The sequence below is a fragment of the Haliotis asinina genome, chromosome 6 (assembly GCF_037392515.1).
Source record: "Haliotis asinina isolate JCU_RB_2024 chromosome 6, JCU_Hal_asi_v2, whole genome shotgun sequence".
NCBI lineage: Eukaryota > Metazoa > Mollusca > Gastropoda > Lepetellida > Haliotidae > Haliotis > Haliotis asinina.
The window spans coordinates 39,247,756-39,259,523 of record NC_090285.1 but is presented as its reverse complement, the minus strand read 5'-3'; the positions used below and the strand labels follow the sequence as shown (position 1 = coordinate 39,259,523).

Here is an 11,768-nt window from a genome sequence, read left to right as displayed (position 1 = left end):
TGTATCTATTTACATGCCATTAATCAAATTTAATTCTTTTAAAAATGCAATAATTAAATGGGAACTAGTATCGTTAAAACATCCTTCAGAGTTCTTGGTTTGATACGTATCCCTTGTGATAGAATATTCAATGCAGTCAAGAAAGACATGCTTTCATCACAAGGGATATACATGTAGAAAGGAGGGCCCTTATTCGTCGCATGATGGCCTCCTCACATCTGGACAGACAACCCAAGTAGGTGTAGCCAATATAAGGTTTTGTAGCAAGCAATTTATTGATACCTACATCAATGGCCCACTTCTTCTGCATCAGAACACGGATCTAACATGTAATTGTAGCTTTTTAATCTGAGTATGGAATAAGAAGTGGTGTCACAGATCTGTTGAGTGCCGCCTTAGCACAAGATCGAGACGAACTACAAAAAAAAGACAGTGAAACAGTGAGTAACTGAACTAAAATTTATCGTCACCTCGGCAATATTTCTGGCATATAGTGAAGAGAAATGGTGTACATACACAAAAAAATAATAACCAGACATCGACTGACTGTAGCAAGAGTATCACAAACATCTGTTTTAGAATATACAGTGTAAAACGGGGCTATTGATCGCCAACAACTGAAGACAGTGAAACAGATGTACCACATACATTTGGCTGGCAAGACCTGATCTCATCATATCAGTATCTCATACAAACTACGCAATACATTCGGAAAAGTCTCGGAGCTTCATCTCGTATTTCATGTAGATGATTTAAGAACCTCTTTCTCTGAAAAATATGTTGACGAGATGTCAGTCCACTCGTGCCATTAAAGAGATATTTGAGATGCTCACTGATGTAGGTTAAGTCCTTTCATTACGTACAACACGTATTTGATGAGATACGTCCACGCTCATCAAGTGAAATGGACAGTATATATGAAACAAGGTGATTTGTTGATGGTTCTTTACACAACGTCAAGGCCACGTGTTATTTCTAGCGAAAGAAGGCACATTAGCGGAATTCAAGCAACATATGTTTTAAGCTACCGGTGCCATGATCTTCTACTCCCTAACCTTTCGTAATGTATTAACGAAATCAAGCATGCTATTGAATGTTCGGCGTTTGCATTATTGAAATAAAGAATTATATCTATTTTCATACTTTCATGTTCCTCTCCTATCAACACTAGCTTAATAGTGAGTAAGTCAATACCTAACGTCACATCGGCAATGGTTCAGTCATATCGTGATGAGAACAAATTTGACGTTTATTAAGAGTATGTGTGTTTTATAAAACCCGTCGTCAAAAGACATGAAATGAAACAACTAGACTATCACAGTTCGAATTAAAACTAGCATGTGAAGCTAATGCTAATAGGACTCTATGGAGTACTTCGAACTATGCGAACTCACACTACTTTTGATACTGCATGGACCCTAGATGGATTTAAACCATCCTTTCAGCCGCTGGTGATTGAACGAAAATTTAGCCGACGGTCAAATTAACAAAACTACTACTTTTAAACATTTGGTAGGTTTAAATTTGACTTTGACAGGTTTGGGGCTTATTACCCTCTCAGCAGTAGTGTAATAACAACGGCTACCTCATTTGTGTCTTCTTGAAGACATCGCCCCTGCCTTGTGACGTTTTGTCCTTTCTGACTGGCACGTTTACGTAACTAGAGGTTTTCTCAAATATAAACTTAGTGAATAATAGTTCGCAAAATCTAGCTTCCCGGAGATAAGATGAGAACAGAAATATATACTAGCCACATAAAGAAACTGTGCATTGTCAAAATATTATCCCAGTTAATAAGTACGACAACTATGTCAAAGGTACATATAAACTTTAATGGAGGCATCTTAACAAGTCGGGAGAATTTCAATTGAAAAGTCAATCACGTCACGGGTCCATAAGCGGGACAGGGGTCAAACGATCATGTCACAAGCCCAATAACGGGTATGTCCGCCATCGGGGCAGGATGTGGGATGTCACGCCAGATTCTCTGAATTTCTGTTGCAAGGTCAAGGACGTAATTTGGAGAATGAGGAACACGACGTAGACGTCGACCCATCTCGTCCCAAACATTGAGAGACCCGGTGAATTTGTAGACCAAGGCAGTAAGTCAACGTTGTGGTGTTGCAAGAAATCCATAGCAACCCTTGCCGTAAGAGGGCGGGCATTGCCCTGTTGGAATGCTAACTCAGGCCATGACGTTGCAGAAAAGGAATTGCCACAGGTCGAAAAATCTGACACCTGTAGCCCACAGCAGTTATGTTGCCCGCAATCACTAAAGGACTTCTTTGGCGTGTTGTTGTTCCACCCAAATCATCACGGAATCACCACCACCACCACCACCACCACCACCAAAGTGACAGTATTGTGTGGCATTCATTTGCTTTGTTTCCCGGAATACACGTGCAACAATGTATTGCACGTCTCAAGGACGAAACCACTGACGCCACGGAACGTGGCACCCGCATGCATGTTGGATACATGTCATTTATCTCTGAACTTAAATCTTTAAGTGTCTACACAGTTTTGATAAATTTAGATTATAAAATTTGAATGTAATTTTTATGCGCCTAGTATAGATATAATAATCTGAAGCACTGTTAAAATTCGTAAAATTCTGTATTCGTGTAAATACAGACTCCGTGAAGCCTAATAGCAGCATAAGGGACCAGTACTCACTCATCATCGCTCGCAACACGGTTTGTCGTTTTGAATTTTCTGTAATTGTGTTTCAATGTATGAACATCACTATCGACGTTCAAATCATTAAAAGCTAATTAAAAACAAATCTTTACACTTTATATTTTTCCAGCCAATGAGAAAGTATCATATTACCACAGGAGATGTGTGTTGAATACGAAAGAATGGCAACAAGAACATTAACATTTATGGTTTTATAATTTCCGGCACCAACGTCATTTGATGAATTTATGTCAAGGACAAAAGTACGTAAACTTAAAGTTGCAGGAACGAGTGGACGAATCACACATCTACGTTTATTGGGTACAATACACCTGTTTATGTCATCCTCAGTTTCTTGTTTTGATCTCGTTACTAGCCTCTTAGAAGCACAGGTTGAAAGTAAATTCGAACTTTTGTATTCTCGTTCTGCATGGTCTTCTCAAAATGTAATGCCCATACAAAAGGGATATAGAGTGCTATAAACAGCAGCTTTATATGACGAAACGTCAAAAGGTTTAAAATTACAATATATTGTAGCCCTGATTGGAGCTCTCAGCAGTATTCAGACATACGACAGAGGTATGTAAATAATCGAGTCTGGACCATACAATCCACTGATCAACATCATGAGCATCGATCTATGCACGACGATAAGTGTCAACCAAGTCAGCTAGTCTCACCTCACCTCATTCATCTTAGTCTCGGACGAATATCCTTGTTTCTCCACCACCTACCATTATAAACCCGAGCAGTGACCGTCAATACGCAATCAGCAATTACAGAAGCAGTCAACACGACGATATCTTATTCGGAATTAAAGCAACATTGCCAAATGTCAGAAAATCCTGCTTTTATTGCGGATGTATAATGAAAGTGATTACTGAAACATGATATGATGAACATTCCTCAAGGCTCATCTGAACTGAAATACAATCCAATGTGGCGCTTGTCCAAACACGATTAATCCCCACCTTCGTGAATTCGATATATCAAATGTTGCGACAATAAATCTGCTAACCCTTGTCAGGAATGTAACAAACTATCATTGTTAATGTGTATGTTACCATTTTGGTTCTGGAAATCTTTATCTAATCAGCTAAGAACACATTTAGAATTATAAAATGATTTAGATGCCTATGTGACAGCAACATCTACTATCGAGCATAACACAGGAAGTGCAAAATGCAGGAAACATGATTTCACAAACGTGTGAAAACGTTCTACTCTTAAGTAAAACTCAAAGCGATGACATCCAGTAAATGCTGATCAAAAGAGCTGTTGTGTCAAGAGAAAGATAATTTTACTGATCAAAAACTCCAAAAGTGTGTCTTCATTTTTTATTTGAATCCAGTGAGATTGTTTCGGGATTTGATATGGATTGAAATTTTATTCCACATGTATGGTGCGGAGTATTCAGAGTGAATGTCGACAAACGTCTTTGTGCGTGGTGTTGGTTGCTGGACCCCCCTCTTTGCACCATTGCATGAGTGACGTGGCTGGTATCTCTGAGTGAGTGAGTGAGTGGGTTAAAATTTGGGGTCACATCGGCAATATTTCATCCATATCGTAACTGACGAGTTATGGTTTTACAATAAATAAAGGTAAATTACAGTGAGTGAGTTAATATTTAGCATCACATCGGCAATATTCTAGCCATATCGTGATGAGAACAATGTAATTCATATCAATATTAAAATCAATAAATTGAGAACGTAAAAACCTTTCATCGAAGGACAGTAAAAACATTAAACTGTCAAATATATGAACATGAAACTAGAATACAAAACTAAAACATCGTAATTAAAGAAGACAATACGATATAAAACACAGGCTTTCGATCACAAACAACTGAAGGTAGATAACCGTACTAGCTACCATCGGGACTCAGATATCCTTATAAAAAAGGTAAAATCCTGTCAGCAAAAGACAGTAAGACAACTAGTAGATCACAGATTTCAAGTGAACACTAGTGACACAACAACATTGTAACTGTAAATGGCAATACAATATAAAAACAGGGCAGATAATGGAGGTAGGCGTTTGAGTTTTACGGGTGGTAAATCGTTTACAAATGAGACACCTTTGTCTTTCATTTGTGAGAATATATCCAGTACTAACATGTGGTGTTATGAGTTCGGTGTGCAGAAACTGAAACGGGTATACCAACAAATAATTCAATGGAAAATTGTCCAAAGGTTTATTCATAACGTTTTCATTGCAAGTGTAACTCTTCACTCAACCCGATTTCATAAAATACTGGGATCCAATTTGGTTGAAGAATTAAACGTGAAGACGTGGTCCCTTGGAATACGATATGTGCTCAAATGTCTGCAGTTTTCATATCAACAAGGGATCTGTAATCACTGAGAATTGAGATTATTTATTGAGCATCTCTTACGAGTCCTCCAATTGCCACCTCAAATTTCAAATTACAGTACGTATGCTACCTACTTGAAAGCATAATATGTTATACCGATTGTTCTCACAGCTGTAAACTGTTTGATATATCTGTGAACTATTGTACTGGAAGACAATTGAGGTGGGAGTTTACTGCTAGTGTTCCTTGTTGCTTAATGGCATTTACCAGGTTTGATACATATGATGGAAACATCCTTCAACTAATGATTTTGTTGTAACAGTCATTCGTAGACGCTCGTCGAAATCTACCAAGTTTTCACTGCAGACAACACGAACACCAGTGTCCTATGTAAATGCAAGTTAGTAACACAAATGTACTTTTTGTCGTAACAACTAGCGTAAGTGTAGAGGTATGTAAGTTAGAACACGAGCAGAGCATTTTTACTGATTAGGTGATTTTAGGTCATCCTAAAGACTTGTTCACCGAGACACTCAAGCCATTTACCTCTTCGTCTGAAACCCCTGTCTTCTAGACTTGCTGCGTGTGAGATTACCATATAAAACTTGGGAGTGCGGGAACAGGCGTTTCAACATATTCGTTCTATTTTTCGTATACGAGAAGATCCAATCCTCAAAGGGAGGGTATGTAATTTTACATTCGCAGTTTGATTCGTGAGAAAGGCAACTCAAAGACTCTTTTCCTTTATTCCTTTTCTGAAGGACGGCCATATTTGATAACAAACTGCAGGCATTTATGATCTGAAAAGCTACCGTCACTTGTATGAAGCCATAATCACTTCGCAGTTACATTTAATAATAGTTACAACACCATTATTGCCAAACAGTTATAACATAGTAATTAAAATCGAAACACTTTTAATTGCAACTGTCTCCGCATTCAGGGTAGTTTTCAAATGATTTCAAATCAGTGTCTTCTACACTGTACAATGTACTTCTACAGCACAACATAGTTGTATTCAGTCGTATTCTGTTGTATCACGGTGTCCTAGCCTTCATTCCTGTGAAAAGCCTAAGGTCATAGGTGTCTGCGAGACGGTCGCTGTTTTGGATTTATTACGAAAGTCATAATCAACCAGGAATTATCTGCCTCATTTGATTCCAGTTTGTTTCAAGGAACCCTGACTGTGTGGAAACAAAATGGGATTAATTCTCTAATGAACATAAAAAAGTAATCTACAAGGGAACACAATTTCTGTAACTTGTCCCCAGTCACGTTTGTGCTTCTTTCCACAGATGCCTATGTAATCTGACCCGAATAAAGCATTAAGATAAACTTCATCGTATTAAGCTGCATTGGGCTTAACATTAATAACGTCAGGTTGTAAACGTGATGGCAATTAATAGAACTCGCATTATATTATCGGGACACAGAACGGTTGTGATTTTTCATTTTAGTTTACCAAGCTGACCTCTATTTTTGAGTCCCGACGTACTCAGCTCGGTTTGGACACTCGGTGCAAATGAATACGAATGTCTGACGTTTATGAGTATTTTTGACAACGGTAGGGAACACCAGGCTCCTTAAACTGAGTCCTTGTCGATTATTGGCGACACTCGAAGTCCTCGCTGTCCATGGCCATGTACGTGATTCACCAGTTGCCATTAAGTTGATTATTTCTAAAATTGCTTGTTTTTCCGTAATGAAGAAGGCTCAACAAGCTTGGCAGCTTGCTGTAGGGTGGAATTCTATCTGCTAATTTGACGTTAGGCAGAAACTCACCCATTCAATACCGATTACTCGGATGTGTCCACAACTACTGAGGAGTGACAAAGAGTTCGTGGAAACTGAATTCACTATTCACGCAGAGATACATTCGAAGTAAGTACAGGGTATACGAAAAATTTCCTTTCAAATGACAATACGACGTTAGTTTCTTAGAAAATATTTTCAGTATTATCGCGCCAAAATTTCCTCTCATGCATGAAATCGAAACTTGTTTCCTTTACGTCTTTTGTAAAGTTCATACTGAAATGTTTAAGCAGAAGTATCCCTGGTTTTATTTCTCCCCTAAAAATCTCGCGTGTCTGATGTACTGCCTCTGCGTCTGTTTTTCCATGACAAAATAAGGACTCACAAGATCGAATTTGTTTCAAGTAGAAATTGTTTCGAATCACATAACGAACCGTTTTATAAGTTATCTCAGTTGGGAAAGTTGAAATGGAACTCAAAGAGATTGTATAATTTGATTCCTTTCGTATAGCTCTTTTGTAATTATTGCAACATAACAGGGAGTGTTAACAGGTTGATTCATTATTCATCTCCGCCAAGGGTAGGTGATATATCATTTTGCTTATGACGGTATTCCAAAAACACATATTGTGGGAAACCTAATTAGTGACAACATGATTTGCTAAGCAAGCGTGTGTGAGAGAACGGAACGTGCAATCTGTGAGCGATGAAAATGGCATGGACCACTGCTGCAATTACTACCACCTAGTAAAACCACCGTGGCATTCCTGCCAACTCTTTGACCCACAACCACTAAATGGTATAGATGAAATGCAGTGGTAAAAGTAGGAAGATATTAAATGGTGAAATTGTGAAAATATCGGAAATTGTTCCCAAGAATGCCATTTAAAATAGCTCCTAATGGAGTCATCAATACACAGTAGTACTTTACATGCATTGCTAAAACGTTATTGTTGCCAAGACAGATGTCAAAGAAGAAAGTTCCAAAGAACATAGGAATAAAAAAAATCGAAAAAAAATCGAAAAAAATGTTAAATTGACGATTGAAGTTTCGATAATTTCGATTAGCATTTTCCCATCCTTTGAAGTTGGCGACAGCAGATGACTGATCACAAGCTCACATTGCGACAGGAAATGAAGGGCGACATTATTCAGACATGTTATCGTCTTTTGAGGTATTGTCTAAACAAACCCATATTTCATGTGCGGGGTTTGAACAGATGTCGTAAAAGCTGTAAAGTAATAGAATATGGACACCTGCTGCATGTTGTAAAATGAAATAATTAATCGATTAAAAATCTTTGTATTTTTGGGGTATAATACTTAGGAAGATGGAAAGGTGATGTTGGCCTGTTAATCGGTTTGATGAATGTTATTCTTGGATGATTTACCCATAATGCAGAGATAGTGCAGTCAAAAAGATGCTGTATATGTTTCCATTGAACAACACTGTTACAAACTATATTTCAAGTGTTCATTCTGCTGTAGCTGGAAAACGCATCGCAGACGTGAATGATCCATAAAATCACCTTGGAAGATAAGCGAAGTGTGGAAATTATTGTTGTCAGGAGAAACCACCAGTATCTTTTTATCTTTGTCTGAGGATGCAGGTAGTTTACACAGCAGATATATTTTATTCAGTAATATTGGCCAAATGGCTTACACCACTATTGTAGTCATGTGATGGGTAAATAGAAAAGTTATATTTCAAACATTTTTGGAGAATACATATTTAACAGATTTTCTATTTCTTCAACGGTGTGTCTATGTTGTAATTCAACAGGTGTATCACAAATGATTTGCATACATATTTACAATAAAAAAATCTTAAACACCCTGTCCTCAGATCATTACAGGGCTGAACAAACTTTGAAAACTTCAGTCACCCTGCAGGGCGAGTACTTTTTTTTGTACTCGTCCTGCAAGATTTTCACTCCTACTTTTTCACTGAAAGAATCTGCAATCTCACCATGATCATGATGTGTTTTCTTGAATAAAAGATATTGATTCCTATAGATTGTGTTATTGTCTTTTATATAGTCAGTGAACAAACATTATTCTATACCTTCTGGCTAGGATCCAAATGGAAGTTCAAGTATTAAAAATGACAACAGATGTGTGAGGTAACTGGTTTTTAATTGTCATGAAATTACATCACTGTAGTGACAATGGGATTGAACCAACATAAAACTAGAGCAGATGTAAATTAAAAATAAACATAAATTAAAATACTTGAATAAAATCAACAAAAAGCACTGAGAATGTTCCACTTGAAGTTGTGTACTTAAATGGCACTGACTAGAAAAATGGACTGGACTTGAGTACTAACTAATAACTTTCATTTTCCTCAGTTATTCAATTTCAATCGTGAATCTCATCAACAGGGATGACGGTCTCTTCAGACACAGTGACCTTTTCTGGCTTCAGTTCTGGACATTTATGTCCATGTACATGTCTAATGCCTTTTCCACAATGAAGCCAGTTGATTATTGACTTCTGGGGTTCAAATTCCTCAAATGATGGTCCATCTATGTTTATCCGCAACAAGTTACTCAATGTATCTTGGTTCATGGAAGTTTTCAGATTTGTTTTCAGCCTATTCATCCGACTAAAGCCTCTCTCACAGTCAGCTGTGCTTGGTGATACTGTCAACATGATGTTAACTAGAGGAAAGATGTTGGTAAGGTTGCTTTCTCTATCAGGACCACTGCAAACTAAAAATTCATAAGCATCAATAAGTGATTGGTTCACTAAGTCCTTCATGTACATCTTGAGGTCAAGCCACTCATCCACAGCCTTTGTTTTTTCTTCATTTGTCAGGAGAGGGCTGTAGATCTTCACAAGCTTCTGAATCTCAGCATCTCCATATTCCCTGAATTCATCAGGCTGTGTTTCATAGTTTGGCCACTTCCTGAAATCAAACACACTGAAGAGAGAGTGTGGTTCTCCACCAAGGTGTTTGATGAACCTCTCCTGAAGATCAATATAAATTGAGTCAAGAACACAGTCTATATCCTTGTTGAAGTTATCATCATCATCACCATGTTGTGACTGTTTTGGTCTTCCTCTTTTCTCAGTTCTCATCTCTTCACCTCTGAACTTTCCTTCCTTGCTTTCTTCAAGAAACTTTTCAAACATTGGTCCTTTCTTTGACTTCATTTTCGGAAATTTCTCCCTTAGTGTCTCTATTCTTCTTTTAACTTCAGAAATGAGTGACTTTTTCATTTGAAAAGCCTTGGAAACTTCACTTACAAGATCAGTGAAATCAATCATGAAATGTAACATCTTCAGAAATCTTCTACTTTTCAACTCTGCTAAGTAGTTTCTGGCTTTTGCTGAAGATTCATCCTTTCCAGAAGCAATCTCACCCAGATGTACAACAGTTACTTCAAAATTGTCAAGCAGAGATTTCAAAGCTCTGTGCTGACTTGCTACCCACCTCACTTCTTTGATTCCTCCATAGTGTTTCAGTTCCTTGTCAAGATTTTCTGCAACAGTTCTCTTCTTCTTTTGGGAGAATAATAGTACAGCTTGAAAATTCCTTTCAGAACATCTTCAAAATTCTTCAAATAATTGCACTCCTTCTTTGTGTCACAAACCGCCAGTTCCAAATTATGAGCAATACAATGCACAACTGTAATATACTGCTCACAACCAACAGCGTTATACTCCTCTTTCAGCTCATCAATGATCAGTTTTACTGCTCCTCCTTTCTTTCCAAGATTAACTGAAGCACCATCTGTGTTGATTCCGACTAACTTTCTCGAAAGATCTTCTTTTGACAGTCCCACAGAACTAAGCCCCTGAAAAATTCCATCTTTTACACCTTTTGCATGTCCATGTTCAAGGTCAACAATATCTGCAAGCCTAGTCTTCAGTACACCATCATCAGTGACATACCTCACATATACAATCTCTTGTTCAGTTATAGCACTGTCAGTTGAGCCATCTGATAAGACACTGACAAATCTACACTTCTCAAGTTCACTAGCTGTATTTTCCTTCACTACATTTGCTATGGATTGTACAAAAGTCGCACAAGCATTCCTATTCAAATAGTTTGTTCCAAGGGAGAGGCCATTCTTGGACTGTAATTGGCAAAAACTTGCAAATTTTGAAAAAGGTTCCCCTTCCATGGCAACATAATAAGCTGTTGTAAAAAACTTGTTATAGATCACGCTGTTTTTTCGTCAACTTTCTGCATAGACTTAGTGTATTGTGCTGTTTGTGGATTTTCAACGACTTTCTCATGTTCACAACACTGAATGTGCTTCCTACTTTTGTCGTGGAATTTCAGTGTCTCCCTCCTAAATTTATCTCTAAGACCTATCACAAGTCCACATTTTGGATCTGACAGTTTGGGGTATTTTCGGCATGGAATACAAAATAATTCATCTTCCGACTCGCTAAATTTCGCCCACTTGAATTCCTTAAACCACGTTGGTTGTACTAAACGTTTTCGTTTTTCTCTGTCATATTTCTTTTGACTTAGCTTTCTTTGTTGAATTTGTTTATCTTCCGTTTTCTTTTCCCCATCTCCTGCCCCTCCCACATACTTTCGAATGTCCATTCTGGCGTTTGTTAATGCTAGCAACAAGCCCCTTACATCCACGACAATAGCAATAGTAGAATTACCTCCCCTCCATATGTATTTACACTGTTATTGATTTATTATTGGCATAAGCGACACGATCAATATTAGTACGCTGTTGTTGATCAGTGCACGTTTTCGATTCTTAAATGGCCTGTAAAATACTTTGTTTAATAAATTGAAGGTGATATATGCTTTATTTGACAGCAAAAAAAACACGGTACTCGCCCGATAGGACGAGTAGTTTGTATTTTTAACTTGCCCGACATGAGGTACCACTCGTAAATACGAGCGGACGAGTGGATTTGTTCAGCCCTGCATTAAATTCTGGACATTGTAGTAAAACATGAAGTTCATCCTGGATTTGACTGCGGTTACAATGGCTACACATAGGGTGCTGTCTTACAGCATCCTTATTTTGCCTGGTTG

At 37.8% G+C, this 11,768-nt stretch overlaps 1 pseudogene; it reads right to left on the bottom strand.

Annotated features, from left to right (window-relative positions):
• Positions 1 to 9,109: 9,109 nt before the first annotated feature.
• On the bottom strand, positions 9,110 to 10,884 carry LOC137287866 (zinc finger protein 862-like; annotated as a pseudogene).
• Between the last annotated feature and the right edge of the window lie 884 nt (positions 10,885 to 11,768).